Source organism: Schistocerca piceifrons, chromosome 3 (genome assembly GCF_021461385.2).
Source record: "Schistocerca piceifrons isolate TAMUIC-IGC-003096 chromosome 3, iqSchPice1.1, whole genome shotgun sequence".
In the NCBI taxonomy this organism is placed as follows: domain Eukaryota; kingdom Metazoa; phylum Arthropoda; class Insecta; order Orthoptera; family Acrididae; genus Schistocerca; species Schistocerca piceifrons.
In genome coordinates this window covers 69,678,999-69,699,914 of record NC_060140.1, presented here as the reverse complement: position 1 = coordinate 69,699,914, position 20,916 = coordinate 69,678,999, and the positions used below count along the sequence as shown (strand labels likewise).

General features: G+C 43.9%; 1 pseudogene; it reads right to left on the bottom strand.

The window, feature by feature from the left end:
• Positions 1-19,946: 19,946 nt before the first annotated feature.
• LOC124790763 lies at positions 19,947-20,064 on the bottom strand (annotated as a pseudogene).
• Between the last annotated feature and the right edge of the window lie 852 nt (positions 20,065-20,916).

Sequence of the window (20,916 nt, the reverse complement as noted above, 5' to 3'; positions counted from 1 at the left end):
TATACAACGAGTTGTAGCTGCAAACGCCGCTTTTATCGGGTGTCGGCAGTTCTTGCGGTTCGATCCAGACAAAAATATCCATCCGCTAGATTTCTGGAACGATTTTGAAGATGTGATTCCACCAACTTGGTCTGAACGAGAGAAAATCTCATTTGTTAGAAGCCATTTAGCAGGTGACGCCATGCGTTGGTCAGCTGATGTTACGTTGAAGTGTAAAACATTAGCAGAGTTTAAAACAGCTTTCATTAATGAGTATTGGTCTAGTAATAAGCAAAATGAAGTGTTGAGAGAATTTTGGAGTGGAAAACGCTTCAATGCAGGCAAGGAATCAATTAAAGAGTTTGCTAGGTCATGGATTTCACGTTTGTCACATTTGGCGGAAAAGCTAAAACCTGAAATGATTATACTAGGTCTTGAAGCCAAACTGCCATGGTATTGGCAAACTAGAATTATATCTGCCCCTAGAGACAATCTGGATCGTTTCATTGAGTATTTGGAACGTGTAGAACGTGTTGCTGTCAGTGAGGAGCAAGCACGTAATAACAGAAATGCTAATAACAATAATAGTAATTTTAGGAACGAGCAAAATGGCAATGTAAATATCAGAACAGTAGGTGTTCGTAATCCTAAGAGAGGTAGGAATTGGGGAAATAATTTTCAGAACCAACAATGGCGTCCAAGGAATAATGATGTTGTTCCAAACAGAAATATGCATGTAAACAACAGTACGGAAAGTAATGCTGTGCCAGTCAACTATAATGAAACTAAAGGAAACAGTAGTAGGCCGAGGCAGGAAAACTAGTTCCCGTCTATGAGGACACTGGCGCTCACCAGGCGGTTACTTTTCCTATGCCAGTAGTTAAGGGAATTGGTAAGACAGATCAGAATACTCAAACTGAACATGTGGATGAAGTGTCGGTAGCATCTAAGGATACAACAGAAATATTAGATCACTCACAGTATTTGATAGATACTGTGTTAGAGACGCTTTCTAATGGGAAGAGAAAGAGAAGGCGCAGCAGTATAACGATAGGGACGAGCTACAAAATACTGAATTGACAGGTGAAGAAGCAGAAGAAATTCATGCTTATATTTACGATGAAGATGATGTGCTCTTATCTAAAGTGCCTGTGCAGGATGTTGATAATGTACTAATAGATTTAGGACAGGAGATAAGTGGGAATGTAGAGGGTAGGCTGTTTGGGGTTGATGAACCCAGTAGCTGTGACCAGTTGTCACTTGAGAAGGAAACCGACGATAATGGTGAAAGTGGTTTAGCTGTAACTAATGTTATGCCCGGTCTGGAGGCGCAGAATCGCTCAGACTACAGTAATTTGGGTCATGTTCAGCAAACTAAATGTAATGAAGTCGTGCGGTGTTTCGATTTGAAATTAATAGATCGACTGGAAAAGGCAGCTGAAAATGTAATTCAGGAAACCCCTACACACTGTGACCTAAATGTAATGAAGACAGATGTCGATCACTTTAGTTGGAGACAAATCCAAAAGGAACTATTAGATGAATTTGAGGAACCACCTGTACAACCTAGAATAAGCCACCCTATAATAATAGTGAATATGTTGGGTATCAATGTACGTTGTCTCTTAGACAGTGGAAGTGAGGTGAGTGCGATATCTCAGTCCTTCTTTGATGCATTACCTGGTAAAGACAAGCTTACAGTAATGAGGGTATCAGGACTAAGAATAATTGGAGCTACTGGCAAGGTGTCAAAAACGGTAAAGGAAGAAGCTTTGCTGCCCTTTAACATTAATGGTAATTTAATTGATCATCCATGTTTAATTGTAAACAATCTCAGTATTGAGGTTTTAATTGGCATAGATTTCTTGTCAAAATATCAGAGTGTTGTTGACTTTGAAAGAAGCCAGTTAAAAATGGTCTTGCCAATAACCGGAGTAATTATAGTACCTTTTAGTGATAAACATGTAGTAACTGATCATGAAACTTGGGAACTGCCTATACGAGTTCTGAAAAATAGGAGGTATTGGGACGAAGGTGTTAATCTTAGTAACAGTAAGCTGAACACAGAAGAAGAAGAAGCAATTATTTTAGACAAAATAGAAGCTAAATTGCAAGAAATCGATAAGATTTCGGCCAATCAAAAGGAAGAACTGAGACAGGTTCTAAAAAGGCATCATAAAGTATTTTCAGATCGACGTGGCGTGGTCAAAGGTTGTGAATGAATGCTGTAGGGAGGAGGTTGTTCTGTAACCTCTACACAGTGTGGCAGCTGTGCAGTCCCAGCTGTGTGAGATCTTCTTTCCTTTTCAGGTCTCACTCACTCTTCATCTTTTCTATCCACCTAAAATTTCTAACTCTTCTTTACAGCATTAAACCAATGAATGCTGTAGGGAGGAGGTTGTTCTGTAACCTCTACACAGTGTGGCAGCTGTGCAGTCCCAGCTGTGTGAGATATTCTTTCCCTTTCAGGTCTCACTCATTCTTCCTCTTTCCTGTCCTCAAAAATTTCGACCTCTTCTTTCCAGACATGAAAATTTTCTGTCATGGCTATCAAGCCATGAGTTATGTAACAATTCTATCTACCGATTAGTGAAGAAAAATACCTAATGTGACAAACCTTATAGTGACAAACAATAGAGAAGTATGACGTGATGAAGATATAAAATGTATTTGAGTAACAATTATGTATAGTACCCTGGTAATGTAGTAACTACAAAGTGTTATTTTATTGGAAATGGTCCACCAACAGTAATTTAAAAAGATGTATGAATTCATGTACAAGCAGGATCTGAAGTGGTAGTGAAACCTAGTGTATGCTGTAGAGCTAATTAATTAATAATAAAAGAGATTGCTTAGTGTTAGGAAAAATATGCAGATAAGTTGTAAGATTAAACTCACCTGGTGTAGCAAGGAAAGGCAGTGTAATAGAATTGAGCAGTGTTTGTGGTTGAGACGTGAAGGACACGTCCCTGAAGTATTTATAAGGTTGGAGCTGGCCATTATTTTAGTGTAGTGTGTGACAGGATACACCTACACGTATTGAAGTTATGAGTTGGAGGCGTGAATGCGACCATAGGTACCCTTATGTTAGATGAGACAGAGCAGCTCATGGTGTCCTATAGGTTTAAGGAATTTAGCATTACGCTCGTCCATAATTACTTGATGCACTTTAGTGGTAGGTCTGAGAGAGACTACCTGAGGTTTCAGCGTCCGATCGAGTGGAAATGGATTGCCACGTGAGCAAACTAATCAGCTGCAATACACTATGAATATGAAAGAAATGTGCTATCCTATGCTTTAAATATCAATAGAGTGAGTGTTAAATAAGTACATACACTAGCAAAATAAATAAATAACATACTGACAGACGTGAAACATTATTTTAGCTCAGCATAAATACACTTCAAAGTAAGTAAGTACCTAATTGCAGATGTGGAACTGACAACAGCAGAGGACCAATAAGTGGATTTAGTAGTCAACTAAACGTAGTGTGTTTTGAACACTCACAACTGTACTATTGCCAAAAGTTACTCACATGTACAAAGAAGCTGAGAAAACAACCGCTAATCATACTCATACTATCTCTAAGAATAAAGTAATCAAAGATGAGTCAGTTAAGTGAGTAAAATGCAGATTTGTCAGGAATGTACCGAGCATTGGTTCAGTGTTCCGGCCCAGAAATAATAAATTCAGATTAAATATGATTCATGATTGTATGCCTTGAGCATAGATTTTCTCTAGTACATGACTAAAGGCGTTTTGAGCCATTTGTTTAACGATTTTATGACAGTTAAGTAACCGCGTGAGTAATACTGAAAAAGCTCTGTTAACTTTGTTCCAGCAAAATATTGGAAGATAAAATGTATATATCCCCATTTCATTGTGATCCACCCATAGATATTAAGTGAACAGAGTCTGAGGCACTCTTTTTGTTTGTTCTACAGGACAAACCAGATTATGGCAGCCTGGTAGCTGCGTGAAAGCGTGGAGTGACTTGGACACAACTCACAGTGACCCCTCCCCTTTCCCCCAAGTAATTTAGAGAGAACGTGAAGGACGCACACCATAGCAACTTCCCCTCCTCTACCCTTGTGAATGGAAGTGTAGGACGCCAGCCAAAGCGGCTACAACCACGTGTGTAAAAATTATTTGTGAACTTTTCTTTCAGGTTTAGAAAAGACTGCTAAGAGATATTCATCTGTTTATGTATCATGTTATTTTCTTTGAATTTGTGTATGTAAAAATGTATTTAATGTATTTAATGGATCTAAGATTTTTCAATTTGTATGTGTTTGTTTGTCTAAGGCAATATGTATGCCAAAATATTTCATTGACTTTGCTTAAAATTTTGAGTAATGACATTGTTTAAAAGGCAGTGAACATGCCTACAATTTAAATAATTAATGTAGGTAATCAGTTTTCTTTAATGTTTCTACAGGTTTATATTTCAATTTTGAATTTTCATAGGGAGTTAAACTGTACTCTTGCTTCCCTTTTTGTAATTAAATTTTTTTCATTCATTAACATTCATAAACAAAAAAATTTAAGTAGAGGGTGATGTAGGGAAGCAGCCTACTCACGCTGTAGTAAATTCACATCAGTTTCCATTGTGTGCCAGCCAGTCTGCTGTAACTAGCTCTGACGTCATAAATGTTGCGCAATACCTTAAAAATCAAGCAAATGACCTAAAACTTTTATTGCATGTCAGAAGTAATAGTAAATTAATGTGTGTTAAATATCAGTTCGATAACTTTAGCCGTTTCCGAGATTTGGACGTTTTTTGAAAAAATCAGTGGCGCAACAGAAAAGAGCTAGAGACTTCAAAATTTATATTTAGATTCATCTTTCATAGTGATTTAATAAAAACAGTACTTTGGATTTCACATATTAAGACTTTAGTGGAAATTCATGATTTTCTGATTTTCATCTCAAAACTGAAGGAAGCAAGATAGATTAAGTAGGCTAGTAAATAAGGCTAGGATGTTTAAAGTTAAATAGGTTGGAGGTCCGCTATGACTATGAAGATGTGTAAAGTTTCTTTTGAATACCTATAAAATTATAGCGATAGCGGATCTCAAAAGGGCCAGTTCAGAGCTCATCTACTGCGTGCAGTGTAATTTAATTAATTCTCTCGCCCAAAATATTTAACTTAGCCACGTCAAAATTTTATTATCAATACTTACCTGCGTGCTGAATGCACGTTTAAATTAAGAGCTTCTTCGGCCATCAGCAAAAGAAGCTATAAATTATTATGTAACTTGAAGTGGTGCGTTACTAGCACAGCGGCTAGTCGAGAGAGCCGAAAAGATCAGGCGTTCCCTTCGCCGTCCGCACCACGGCTTTATATATAAGGGCGCTACGCGAGGAAGCAAGGCCCCAGTTCTCTCCAGACGCTGAATGACACGCCATCTGTGTCGGTAGTCGCGTCGCATCAGTGCATCTGCTACAAACAGCCTCGGGTGCCGTATTAAGTTACTAGAGATATGCGGAACCATGAAAACATTTCATGTGAAGTGTTAATTCTGGAATGATTTTCATTATCTAGCTTCAGTTTGCGTATTGTCGTATTTTCACGTGCCGTCGCGGGACAGACTTCTACCAAATATTTAGCGTGGCGTTTGATAAAATACGCTCATCAAATTATGGCGAGCATTCATTTCAACATTTAATTCGGACATTTATAGTTGCATCAGCGCATTAGACTCTGAACTGCTCTGTTAGTTAGGTTGTAGGGATACTTGTGTTTTTTATAAGTGAATTTCAGAATATACTCAACTATTTTGGAAAACCGTTTTTGATTAGAAATCCCGGACAATCTCCTAATTCCTCAGAGTTATAAGCTGCAGCTATAATGGTATCTCAATTGAAGTGGGCACTAGGATCTCTAATTACTGGCTCCATGTTTTATTAAATCACTTTCTGGGTGCCAAGAAGTAAATAGAGAGCCAGTGTTGAGAACGGCGAAAGACAGCATTAACAACATTCTAAAAGCCAGAAACTGATTCTACATGCAAGCGTTTATCCAGCAATTAATTAAATTATTTTTACAAACTTATCCGCCGCCCCACAGTGCGACTTATTCAAAATTTGAGACGTCTTGTCTAGTCGAGTTCTATGAAGAACTACTGTTATTGAATCTGGTGCAGTTCCATATTAAATCACTATAGTAAGCTCCGTTGTATGATTTATTTTATTATTAATTATACAAATAATATATGTAGTGTTGTGTCGGTAGCTGGGCCGACACCGTGATGTTGATGGCTGAAAAGGAATGCTAGACTAACGCTGTGGCCGATAGGGCACGCAAGGCTAAAGCAGACGGGCGTGAAGTCTGGAACATGAGAACTTATAAATGAATAAGAAGAAAAGTATGTAGATGCTTATTACTTATCTTTTATTGAGGCCTTGGAATACATCTCTCTTGAATACTTCTAAGCTATAGGCAGTGATACAAATGGCGCCTTGCTAGTTCGTAGCCATTAACTTAGCTGAGGGCTATTCTGTCTCTCGGCTAATGAGAGAGAAAGGCTTCGTACAACTGGGCGGTAGCTAGGTTCTCGTACAACTGGGCGATAGCTAGGTTCGCGTACAACTGGGGTCGAGTCCTCTCTCGTATCACGAGACCTGCCTTGGTGGTGGCGCTAGGTCTGCGATCACAGTGGCGACACGCGGGTCCGACATGTACTACATGGACCGCGGCCGATTTAAGCTACCACCTAGCAAGTGTGGTGTCTGGCGGTGACACCACATTCCTCCCCCGCAAATCGGCGAACGGTCGTGTTATAAGGCTTCCGCCCGCCGTGGGGAGGACCACATGTTGACGTATGCGAGGAGGTGGGGAGCCTAACAACAGGCGAGGCTGTGCCACCCGCACCCGGCCATCCGGTCCGAGGGGAGCTAGGAAACGCCTGCAAAACTAGTCCAGGGTGCACGTCAACATGCGGTGTATGCGCCCGTAAAGAAACATGAGGGGCCGAAGTGTCGACCTCCATTGCGTCGGGGTAGCCGACGCGCGATGACATCATGTGGTCCGGAGCGGTCGGGAGTTCCATGGCGGAGGACAGCTGGTCACGGGAAGCGATCGGCGGCGCGTGACCCTGGGAGGCGCCTGGCGGCTGCAACGAAGCGTCGAATGCGGCCGGCGTCGGCGGGAGAACAAGCGGCGGCGGCGGCGGCTGCTGCTGCTGCGGCGGCGGCGGCGGCGCGTCGCCATCGGGCAAAATGGAAGGCATCGTCGGTAACACCTGGGGATGAGGCGAGCCAGTAGATGGGTCCCCAGGGCGCTGACCGGACGGCACCGTCGCTGAAAGCAGACGGGGAGCGGCAGAACCCGAGCGACGACAGAGGCGCAGCTGATTGAGATGCCGACGCACCTCACCAGAGGCCCCCAAAACCAAATACAACGCGCGGCCGAGGCAGCGAAGAATGCGCCCTGCGAGCCAACGCCGTGAACCTCGATAGGTGCGATAAAATACAACGTCGCCTGGAGCAAAAGCAGGAGTCTGCCGCTGCACAGGAACCTGATGCGGCGGACGCAGCAAAGACATCAAGGTGCGATGAGGACGACCGTGGAGCAACTCAGCCGGCGAGCGACCATCTCGGGGCTGAGAGCGATACGAAGACAAAAAGAGCAACAATGCTTCCTCCCGAGAATGCGACTCTTTCAATTTCAACATCTGTGACTTGAAAGTTCGGACCAATCGTTCAGCGGCACCGTTGGACTGAGGCGAACACGGCGCGGATGTCAGATGTTGAATACCATTGGCCTGGCAGAATGACTGAAATTCTGCGGACATGAATTGTGGGCCATTGTCGGAAACAATAGTCTGCGGAAGACCTTCAATGCAAAAGATAGCAGACAACGCTTGGATGGTGGCGGAGGACGTCGTGGAAGACATCCGGACAACAAAAGGAAAATTACTGAAGGCGTCGACCAGAACCAACCATCGAGCATTCCAGAATGGACCAGCAAAATCAATGTGCAAGCGTTGCCAAGGGGAAGTGGCTTTTGGCCACGCAAAGACTTTCCGCGGCGGTGCGGACTGGTGTTCGGCACACGCCGGGCACGAAGAACACATATTCGTAATCGCAGCATCGATTCCGAACCAAGTACAGTGCTGACGAGCAAGTTGTTTCGTTCGCACTATACCCCAATGTCCTTGGTGAAGAAGCCGTAAAACAGAGGACTGTAACGAACGTGGGACCACGACTCTGGACTGATCATTATCAGAACGCAACAACAAAACACCACGTCGAACAAAAAGTCTCTCCTTGTGAGCAAAAAATCGGCGAACCAACGGATCCTCGATCCGAGACTGTGACAAAGGCCATTGCGTAGCAACAAAACGTAAAACAGTAGCAAGGACAGGGTCAGCAGCTGTGGCTGTAGCGACACGACGAAAATCAATCGGAAACGATTCGACCACTTCATCGGTTTCCGAATCAATGAACATGCAAGCAAGTTCGGAAGAATCGAATGCTTTATCCTCAGCAACAGGCAAACGGGACAACGCATCGGCGTTTCCGTGCTTAGCAGTGGACCGATACAAGATATCGTAGCGGTACTGCGAGAGGAAAATAGACCAGCGAATGAATTTCTGCGCTGTACGTGGAGGTACAGGCTTGGTCGGATGAAAAAGCGATGTCAAAGGTTTGTGGTCTGTGATGATGGTAAAGTGACGACCATACAAGAAATCATGGAACTTAGTAACACCAAACACGAGAGCCAAAGCTTCTTTCTCTATCTGTGAATAATTTCTTTGCGCAGACGAGAGCAATTTGGACGCAAAGGCAATAGGGCGATCATGGGAGCCAACTTTGTGCGCAAGCACAGCACCGATCCCGAAATCCGATGCATCTACCATCAACAAAAGGGGTTTCTGGGGATCGAATGGCGTAAGGCAAGTATTAGAAAGCAACGCCGATTTCAACTGGCGAAAGGCGCGTTCACATTCCGTCGTCCAGACGAACGGAACACCTTTACGGCGTAAGCGATGAAGCGGAGCTGAAATGAAAGAGGCATTGCGCGCATTCACTCACACCTTGTGATTCTACATTGTTCAATGTTCTTGCGACCTCCTGACGCAATGCGTGGGGAACATTGCGCGCTCTGAAAAATTTCGGTTGCGCGTTTCCTTCCAGTTCCAAATGTGCTTCATAGTTCTTAGAGCAACCTAAGCCCGGTGCAAAAATGTCTGCAAATTCGTCACACAGCCGAGAAACACTGTCTGTAGGCACAGTCTGATTCACTGATAGGACCTGATTTACAATAGACATGTTAAACAACTTAAATAAATCTAGACCAAACAAGTTCACTGCAGAAGAAGAACGAAGAACGTAAAATGACACAAGTTTTGTTTGTCCCTTGAATGTTGCAAGAAGGCTGCACTGTCCTAACACAGGAATTTTCTGTCCGGAATATGTAGTTAGCTTAACATTTGCGGAACGCAACGGAGGTTTGCCCAGTTGTTTGTACGTGTCGTGATTGAGCAATGAAACTGCAGCTCCGGTATCGAGCTGGAATGGTATCACTTTGCCTTCAAAGTCTAAGTCCACAAAAAGTTTATTGTCCTGCTGACGACAAGAGCGACTGTTGTGTGCAATTGGAACAGACACTGGTACAGAATCACTTGCTAATTGACGTGATTTCCGGCGACGTCGACGCACAGTTTTTGTGGGACGATCACAGTCACTGTTAGAGAAAGTGTCACTGGACGAAGTGGAATTAACGACATGAATGTCCATAGGCGAAGGTCCACGAGCCTGAGTGTCCTTGGTTCGATTCCGGCGCGAAGCAAAGGGCCTGGAATGATTGTGATTGTCTGATCTGAGCTTTTTCTGGCAAACACTTTGAACATGTTCTATCTTATTGCAGAAAAAGCAAATAGCTTGGCGTGACGGGCAATGTTCACGCGAATGTCTAGTAGCACACCGCGGGCATGATTTCACTGCATTTGTGGGCTGGCGCGGCACACGTGGCTTAGCGCGCTGCGGCAGCTGTGCGGACGGCCGCGAGGGCAGTTGACCGGGCCGCGTTGCGCGAGCGCGCCCGGCGGGCCGGTTAATGTTACACACAGCTGGCGAAGTTGCAAAAGATTCCTGAGCACAGTCAAGTGTGTCCTGTCTATCCAATATGTCTATCACTTGGTGAAGGGAGGGATTAACTAGTTTCAAAATTTGCTCCCGTATGCGAACATCAGAAACGTTCTGTGCAATTGCATCACGCACCATTGTATCTGAATAAGAAAGACCACAGTCACATTCAAAGGCACAGTCCCTAGTAAGTCCTTGCAATGTTGCTACCCACTCCCTATTAGTTTGACCGGCCGTACGTTTTGTACGAAAAAACGTATACCGTTTTGCAACCACATTAACTGTTTCTTTGAAATAGGCATCTAATGCAGACAAAATTTCCTCGTAGGACAGAGTTGCTACGTCTCGTCGGGGAAACAATTTCACTATCACACGGTATGTGGACACACCGACACAAGAAAGCAAAAACGGCTGCCGCTCATTACCTTGAATTCTGTAGGCAGCGAGGTGGAAGGCAAACTGGCGGGACCACTCTTGCCAGGTCTCATCGGCTGCCACGTATGGTCGAAAGGGAGGTGCAACAGCGTTTAGTGGCAGCGGTAGCGAAGAAGCGGCGGCGGCCGCATCGGTTTGAATGGTACGTTGACCCTGGACGAGCTGTCCAAGGGCATCCAGTAACGCCTGCGTCTGCTGATTCTGCAAGCGATAAAATTCGGACAGTACATCTGGAGAATGTGGCGAAGCCATGACACAATTAAATGTAAGCAATCAGAACACTTTAAAACGTCGTCAATGTTACAAACGAAGTAATACAAACTCTTTTTCTCGTCGCCAATAAATGTTGTGTCGGTAGCTGGGCCGACACCGTGATGTTGATGGCTGAAAAGGAATGCTAGACTAACGCTGTGGCCGATAGGGCACGCAAGGCTAAAGCAGACGGGCGTGAAGTCTGGAACATGAGAACTTATAAATGAATAAGAAGAAAAGTATGTAGATGCTTATTACTTATCTTTTATTGAGGCCTTGGAATACATCTCTCTTGAATACTTCTAAGCTATAGGCAGTGATACAAATGGCGCCTTGCTAGTTCGTAGCCATTAACTTAGCTGAGGGCTATTCTGTCTCTCGGCTAATGAGAGAGAAAGGCTTCGTACAACTGGGCGGTAGCTAGGTTCTCGTACAACTGGGCGATAGCTAGGTTCGCGTACAACTGGGGTCGAGTCCTCTCTCGTATCACGAGACCTGCCTTGGTGGTGGCGCTAGGTCTGCGATCACAGTGGCGACACGCGGGTCCGACATGTACTACATGGACCGCGGCCGATTTAAGCTACCACCTAGCAAGTGTGGTGTCTGGCGGTGACACCACATGTAGGACCATCAGCATTAGTTATTTCAAACAGCTACTGAATGAATAAACCAATCATTTCATATAAAATGTTCTTGGTCGACTACATCATTTGTAACATCACTTGATTTCATTTATTTTATTTAATGCAACCAGTTGCACATTGTTATTTATTATGTGCAATGACTAACCAATGTCTGGTAAATTACGCTGTAGGATCACTAGAAATTGTTGTTTATTACGCAATCAAGACGCTACAGGATCTTTTAGCTAAGGTGTGTGGCTCAACTCTGCGACAATAGTGAAGCGCCAAAGAAACTCGTAAAGGCATGCGTGTTCAAATTCAGAGCTATGTAAACAGAACACGGCGCTGAGGTCGGCAACGCCTATGTAACACAACAAGCGTCTGGCGCAGTTGTCAGATCGGTTACTTCTGTTACAGTTGCAGGTTATCAACATTTAAGTGAGTTTGAACGTGGTGCTACAGTAGCCGCACGAGAGATGGGACACAGCGTCTCCCAAGTAGCGATGAAGTGGGGACGTTCCTTGTACGACTATTTCACGAGTGCTCCGTGATTATCAAGAATCTGGTAAAACATAAAATCTCAGACGTTATTGCGACCGGAGGAAAATCCTGCAACAAACCGGACCAACGACGAATGAAGAGAATCGTTCAACGTGACAGAAGTGCAACCCTTTCGAAAATTGCTGGCCATCAAAAAGAATCAGCGTGCGAACCATTCAACCAAACATCATCGACATGGGCTTTCGGAGGCGAAGGCCCAGTCGTGTACCCTTGATGACTGCACGACACAAACCTTTACGCCTCGCCTGGGCCCGTCAACACCGACTTGACGCGAACATGTTGCCTGGTTGGACGTGCCTCGTTTCAAATTGTGTCTTGCGGATGGACGCGTACGGGTATGGAGACACGCTCATCAATCCATGGACTCTGCATGTCAGCGGGGGATTGTTTAAGCTGGTGGAGTCTCTGTAATGGTGTGGGGTGTGCGCAGTTGGAGTGATATGAGAACCCTGATACATCTATATACGACTCTGACAGGTGACACGTACTTAGGCATCCTGTCTGATTCCCTGCAACCATATATGTCCATTGTGTATTCCCACAGACTTGGGCAATTACATCAGGACAATGCGACGTACCACGCGTCCAGAATTGCTACAGAGTGGTTCCAGGAACACTCTTCTGAATTTAAACATTTCCGCTGGCCACCAGACTCCTCAGACATGAATATTATCTCCAGGCAAATGCCGGGATGGTTCCTTTGAAAGGGCACGGCCGACTTCCTTCCCCGTCCTTCTCTAATCCGATGAGACCGATGACCTCGCTGTTTGGTCTCTTCCCCCAAACAATCCAATCCAATCCATGAATATTATCACCCATATCTGGGATACCATGCGAAGTGGTGTCAATTTCCCCCCCCCCCCCCCCTCTCCCTCAAATTTTGCTTCGGACATCAGTCGAGTCCCTGCCACGTCGTGCTGCGGCTCTCCTGCGTGTTCGCGGGGGTTAATTTTCGTCATTCATTCCACTTTTTTCACTGGTACGTCACAAGTTTCATCTCTTTTGCTATCTCAGGATCCAAGAGTGACTCCCTTTAAGCCTTCCAAGCGTGCTGTACAAAATTCGGCCAAACGCAGTACCCTATACAAACTGCCTAATTTGAGGCTCTGAAAAAATACCTTCCTTAACTTTCGCATCACTTCATATAGGAAATATGTTTTTGGCAATAGTTTTCATCGAACCAGCTTAATATTATGGGGGTGGGAGAAGAACGTCCTTTGGGTCCACCATGGGCTCGTCAGCGATGTTTTTCTCATTGGACTTAAGATAGTAAGTTTTCGATCACTTATCACAACTATGGATTTATGGTTAAAACAGGTATTTCGTTTCGAATATTCCATCGTATCGCCGTTCTGGTAATAAAAGAAGTATAAATATGTAAAGGTTAAGCGTCTCTGTTGTGTATGTGACTGGTTCGCACAGAGCAGTGTTGATGAGCATCCACAAAACTGACGCATCTTTGCCCAAGACGGTTCCATTCGAATAGGCGTCATTCCTTCATTTGCTTGGGTAGCAATCAGTTCGCATTAGTTTACAGTAGACTATGTGGATCTAGCAGTGTCTTTGTATACTTGATCAGGTTCATACCATATTTGCTCCTAGTGGGTCGGAATCAGGAGCTTGTAACTGAAAATCGTACTGTAATTGTAGTTCTGCATGAGGAACGCTATCGTTGTAAGACAAAAATTGGCGTAGTCCAATCCACAGTGGTGCATTGCAGCCGTTCCAACAAATGGTGCCAATTCAAGTATTTCGCGATCTGGAAGACCCCGAGTAACAGCATACAGGGAACTCACTTTACCTGTGTACAGAGTAAGCGTTAGAGGATTCGAACCGTACCTGAAATTCGCGATGAAGTAAATAGTATGCGAGTAGCTCCAATCTCTGTCCCTACAGTGCAACGCCGTCTGAGTGAACAAGCGTTAAAGGCGTGCATAGCAGCCGAAAAACCTTTGTAAAGTAAACAAAATAAGGTGAAATATTGCAGTGGGCGCGGTAAAATTAAAACTGGAGCTTGCGGTAATGGTTCAAGGTGTTATCAGAGCCGGCCGAAGTGGCCGTGCGGTTAAAGGCGCTGCAGTCTGGAACCACAAGACCGCTACGGTCGCAGGTTCGAATCCTGCCTCGGGCATGGATGTTTGTGATGTCCTTAGGTTAGTTAGGTTTAACTAGTTCTAAGTTCTAGGGGACTAATGACCTCAGCAGTTGAGTCCCATAGTGCTCAGAGCCATTTGAACCATTTTGTTATCAGAGGACGAATCTAAGTCTGAGCTGTTTGGAAGCCATCATAGAATGTTGGTTCAACTAGTTCGTGGTGAACGTATGAAATGTCCGTGTATGGCGCCAATGGTTAATCATGGAGGACGGTCGGTCGTGGTATGGGGATGATTTTCGGTTGCTAATGAAATCAATTAAAATGATAATAATGATAAAGATAACGAAAATTAAAGGAGTGTTAGCGAAGGAAAGATATCACAGGATACTGATCAACAAAGCAGTTCGAACTGGCAAGAGAGTTATTGGTTGGGGGTTTGTTCTGCAGCAGGACAGTGATCCCAGACATGCCAATACAAAAGAGAAATGTGGAGAACTGAAGAATATGATTTGGCCACGTCAGTCCCTTGTTTTAAATTCCATTGAACTGTTATGGGATGAACTTGACAGGGAGATCAGAAAACAGTGGTCGTCTAATGTTGAAGCTTTATGGCATAATTTAAACACGTGTTAGACTGCAACGCCTGGAAAAAACAGTACAAAATCTTATCTCCAGAAGCCGAGAGTGTGTGCAGCTGATCTGAGGACAAAGAATAGGACTTTGAAGAGGCATATTGCACTGCACTCAATGATAGAGACACAAAGTATTTATTCTGTTAGTCTATGTAGTTTGCACCATATGCTTCTACAGTGAAATAAATTATATAGTTTTTGTCATGAGTAATCGAAAACCTAAGACCGGTAGTGTATATCGAGGAAGACTGCTGTGATTGTGTGTGTCTCCTTCAATTGCATGTTCTGCAGGAACAGAAGGATGGCGGTTGGCCGGCCGGTGTGGACGAGCGGTTCTAAGTGCTTCAGTCTGGAACCGCGCGACCGCTACGGTCGCAGGTTCGAAACCTGTCTCGGACATGGTTGTCTGTGGTGTCCTTAGGTTAGTTAGGTTTAAGTAGTTCTAAGTTCTAGGGGACTGATGACCTCAGATCTTAAGTCCCATAGTGCTCAGAGCCATTTGAACCATTTGCTGACGGTTGCCGTTGTGAAGTAATACAGTTGCTAAACTTAGCTGAAAGTATTCTATGACTCCGCAACAAATAGCAACCATGCATTTCTTCTAAAAAAGAAAAAAAAAAGGAATTAGTCACCTATGGCGATGTTTTTACTATGAGACCCTGACACCACGTTGGAGAAGATTTCATTGCTGCAGTCCTGATTGTTCTGCCTTCTTCTTCGATAAATCAAGGTCTCGAATGAGATAATTCATTTCCGCTTGAGTCAGTCTGCTCGTGTTATCATCTTCTTCGTCATGGATTTTCAAAGGCTTGTTGGAATCCTCTTCTTCCACACTGTCTTCATTTTCTACTTAAAGCTTGTAATTTTGTGGTTACGTAGGATCTGTAAACTGTCTGAATGTTAAACAACTCGAACAATAGGTAGAAGGTTCTGTTCATCTTTTCTTTACTGGTAATGTTGCCTTTACAGGTAGAGTCACGCAGAAATAGAAGTTGTTATGTGGTTTGTAGGCACCCACCAAATTATAGGCACAAGGGAGGTCATAGACCGTTTTGTTTTTATTCTTCAGCCATTGTCCTACTACAACTGCACAACGTTTGCAATATATACGCGAAGACCATGACTTATCCCGTTCTCCTTCTTTCGTACCAAAATAATGCTGATATGCAATCTTCACAACAGGCGTCAGATTATGTCTTTGTGACGAAAATGTTATTTCATCACAAATGTAGCAAACATTATTAACTGACTTTGTATGTTTTCGTCCACTTTGATTTAACAAATTCCATACTTCAAAAGCACTCGAAAACCAGAAAGTCTTCACTATTTGAAACACAAACGATATGAAACACACGATCTCAGTGACAGTAATAATGTTCATTACCTACGGACAGCTGGAAAACGTTTGACATGTGTGACAACACCAAAAATGTAATTACAACCAAATAAAAAAATAGATCGGAAAAAAATGAAATGTCATTGTATCTCCAAAGCAATAGCTTTTTGTACTTTAGTTTTTGAATTCAGCACTTGGAAATACATAAAAATAATTTATTTACGAGTCCGAATCGTTTTCGTTGATGGGCAGTTTAATCCAAGCATTGCTCTCCAACTCTTATACATTGCGGCACTTAGGGCACAGGTACTATTATCATACCACAGTTTTCTGTGTACTTCATTAAGCATTACAGATGTTAGTGGCCTCTTTCGTGTTTCGTGATAAACAGAGAAATTGCTGGAAGATAACCCTACAGGGTGATCTGTAAATAGGTGCTGGGCACGGTTGGCTTCTCCAGGAAACATCAGTCCGGACTCATTATCTGTGGGAATTTCTGTGTTGTCTTCTCGCTGGAAACCAAAGAAATTATTTTATGACACTGTTCTCGAAAGACAAAGGCTGCGGAAGCTATGAGTGTCGAAATAGCCATTAGTTCCAGCAGAAAATCAGAAAAAGTCAAGGTTAGTAAGGTTACTTTTCTTTTTGGCATTTCAATAAATCCGTCGCAGAGAGCACCAATTATCCAGTTTGGAACCAAATGCAACATTTTCCACGTGTTCTAGTTCACAAATATATTTCTGTTAGTTCTTAAGCTCAGCGGCATTAAAGATCGAAGAAACTTTGCCTGAGGTGTCATTTAATGTTTCACTGGAAAATCTTTACTTTTAGATCACTTCATCATTGCAAGGTTTTATTCTGGCATTTTAAGATGGCTTCTCCCATCTACCTACCTGCGCTCGTTGTACACCATATTTCTGTCCTTCATAGATATGACAAACTATCGAAATGTTTGGTATGTGATAGCACCACTGTTTGCAATATTGTAATTTGTATAATTTTTATAGGAGACTCCTGCAATGGGCGTATCAATTTTGCTTTAGTTATGTGTGTTTATCGTTATCGGTTTTGAAGTTAAAATTCTACGATGTTGTTTCATTTAAAATGCCAAGAACAACAAAAAGGTGGAGTGTGAATTACAAAATTCTGTCGCAGGTGCAAATATTATTTTGACGGCCATTCGCTTCAGTGTTCCATAAATTATGTTGTTTACTGGTGTGGAATGGACGGCCGGCCGCTGTGACCTAGCGGTTCTAGGCGCTTCAGTCTGGAACCGCGCTGCTGCTACGGTCGCAGGTTCGAATCCTGCCTCGAGCATGGATGTGTGTGATGTCCTTAGGTTAGTTAGGTTTAAGTAGTTCTAAGTCTAGGGGACTGATGACCTCAGATGTTAAGTCACATAGTGCTCAGAGCCATTTGAACCATTTGGAATGGAAGGTGAACCATTCTGAGGGTTTTCGAAAGGTCTCAGATATTATACCAGCTTATCAGATGAGCATTCTGAGGGTTTTCAAAAGGTCTGAGATATTATACCAGCTTATCAGATGCATCAGCTATCATGAGGATGGAGTCTCAAAACGTTCTATGAAGGTGAAAGAAGCAATAGTGCCTAGAAAGACAGAAATATCGAACTTAGAACGGAATTGTGACGAAAAGAATGGGAGAAACAATACGATGTCCCAAAAAGCCAAGAAATCAATTGTAAGGCCCTAACGGTTCGTGGATTTTTCATAGTTAATCCTGTGAGAGAATTTATCCAGTGTTAGTATGATTCGGTAAGACGGAAAAGAGCAACAGCATACACTTTGCTCCAAAGATTGCGAGTCATTCTGTGGCCTTCACAAGGTGCTTATACGTGCGGGACTCATAAAACACTCTACACAAGAACATTAGAGGCACTACATTTTAAACATCTGCGTTATTTTTTCAGGAATGTTTGGAGTGAAACAGACTTCTGTTATGGAAAATGAATCTATTATTTAACGGAAATGCACGTATCCTGTTTCTTCCCATCACTCTGTTGGTGCAACGATCAGAAATTCAACACAGTGTCGTCCAAAGTGGAAACTCCTTTACATAAGTCACGTAAGACACAAAAGAAGAGATTTCAATATCTGGAAGGTTCCCCATGTACCAGTATAACTGCCTCACATTTTCGAGGCACGTTCCTGATTGATCTGCGAACATTTTCTTGTGCTACAGGACGGGTCCGAAGTTGTCTGTGCAACATCTCCCACACATACTCAACAGCATTATGGTCAGGACTCAGAGGAGGCCGGTCTAATGTTTGAATCGCGAGGTCCTGTGACGTTTCCATGGTGGCTGCAGCTGAACGCCCTTTGGCATTGCCTTACTGCAGGATAATCTGAGACAAACTACAATCTCGTTGACCTGAGCATTATGTCTGCCTGTAACGAGGAAGCCCTTGAGTGCGTAGTCGCAAGTCCAATCTCTTGCAAGCCTCATTTGTTAACAGTTATGACAGGAAAAACATGTCCGCCCATGGTAGCTCAGTGGTCAGCGCGACGGAATGTCACACCCAACGGCCCGGGATCGATTCAAGGCTGAGTCGGAAATTTGCTCCGCTCAGGGACTGGGTGTTGTGTTGTCCTTATCATCGTGATTTCATCCCCATCGACACGCAAGTCAGCGGAGTGGTGTCAACTCGAAAGGCTTGCACCAGGCGAACGGTCTACCCGACGGGAGGTCCTAGCCACACGGCATTATTTTACGGGAAAAACATAAGCTACGAATGACTCAACATGTGCATCAGGAAGGAGACAGAAAATGCACCCAGATGGTCGGTTGGTTTGGGGATGGGAACCAAACAACGACGTTATCGGTCCCATCAGATTAGGAAAGGATGGAGAAGGAAGTCGTCCGTACCATTGCATAGGAACCGTCCCGGTATTTGCCTGAAGCGATTTAGCGAACAGTGCAACACTGCGTGAAATCAATGTGGGACATATGACGAACGTATACTTAGAACAGTGCTGCAAAATGTGGCGTTATTGGGCTATGGCAGCAGACGACCGTGCCGAGTGCCTTTGCTAACGGCACGACATCGCCTGCAGCGCCCGACCTAAACTCGTGACCAATCACTTGGATCCTAGATGACTAGAAAACCATGGCCTGGTCGGATGAGTCCCCATTTCAGCTGGTAAGAGCTGATGATAGGTTTCGTGCCATGGACCCAATTTGTCAACAAGGCACTATGCAAGCTGGTGGTAGCTCCATATTTGTGTGGGCTGTATTTACATGGAATGGACTGATTCCTTTGGTCCAACTGGACCTATCATTGACTGGAAATGGTTATGTTCGGCTACCTGTAGACCACTTGCAGCCGTTCATGGACTTCATGTTCCCAAATAACGACAGAATTTTTATGCTAGAGGTTGAAAATACCGCTTCAGTTGCAAATTTCCTTTATTATCAAGACCGGTTTCGGGCCCTCATAGCTATCCTCAGGTGTTGCAACTGTGCTGAGGCCCCCGAGCGCCGTGGTGGACGTGTACTAGGCGCGCTGTGTTACCTATAGGTAGTATAGCTAGTATAATGCTCAGCTGTGGATGTTCGTCCAACAGGATTGTTTGGAATTTTTATGGATGACAATGGTCATGATATCGGGTTACAACTGTTCGCGAATGGATTGAAGAAAGTTCTGGACAGTTCGAGCGAATTATTTGGCCATCCATATCACCAGACACGAATCGCATCGAACATTTGAGGGACATAATAGCACTCCGTCTTCGGGCCACAAGTGGCCCATCGGGAACATCCGACCGCCGCGTCATCCTCAGATGAGGAGGCGGATAGGAGGGGCGCGTGGTCAGCACACCGCTCTCCCGGTCGTTTTGATGGTTTTCTGTGACCAGAGTCGCTATTATTCGGTCGAGTAGCTCCTCAATTAGCATCACGAGGCCGAGAGCACCCCGAAAAAATGGCAACAGCACATGGCGGCCCGTATGGTCACCCATACACGTGCCAGCCACGCCCGACGGCGCTTAACTTCGGTGATCTGACGGGAACCGGTGTATCCACTGCGGCAAGGCCGTTGCCCAAGGGACATAACAGAGAGGTCAATTTCGTGCACAGAATCTGGTATTGACGACAGTTTTGTAATTATGAACGGTTGTAGAGGCAGCATCGCTCAATATTTCTGCAGGGAATTTCGAACGACTTGACGAGTCCAAGCCACATCGAGCTGAAGGAATACGCCGGGCAGAAGGATGTCCGACAGGATATTAGGAGGTATCCCATGACTTTCTCCAGCTGAGTGTAGAGCGGCTCGTAGGATGTAGAGGATGCAATAAGGCTGAACGGTGTGTGTACTTGTGTACAGAATATCCAATATTCTTTTACGTAACGATACATATCTCCTGATATTTTAGTGATGTACAGAACGAAATATGTAATGCCTGAAGAATTATTTTCTAACACAATCTGATCCGAGAAACATCTATAATGATTCAGCACACATTTTCGAAAATTCTGCTCAACGAAGGAAGAGAAAGGGCTTGCATATCTTAAAAAAGTTTTGCTAAAGCAACGGTTTGGGTAAGTTTGTGTTAGTCTTCTGCTTCTAGCGTCCAGCAGTGCTCTGCGGCAGCTTCCCCTTTCGTGTACACATAAATTCAGAATGCAGACAATTATTAACTCTCTGAAAATATTTAAGAGAAGCCTGAAGTTGGGCTGACTGTATAATGTTAGCAGTTCAGTGAGGTAGTGCCACCACACGTCTCATATAAGCGCTAGCAACACAGGACTGGCCTTCCCTTGCCTTACACAATTCCTGAAAAGTAACTGCCATGCAAAGAGATTGCAGTGTTTGCTAATAATAATAACTTCTGGTGAGTTAACATTGTTGTAATTTGAGACATTACGTAACGAAATGAAGATATAAATCATCCA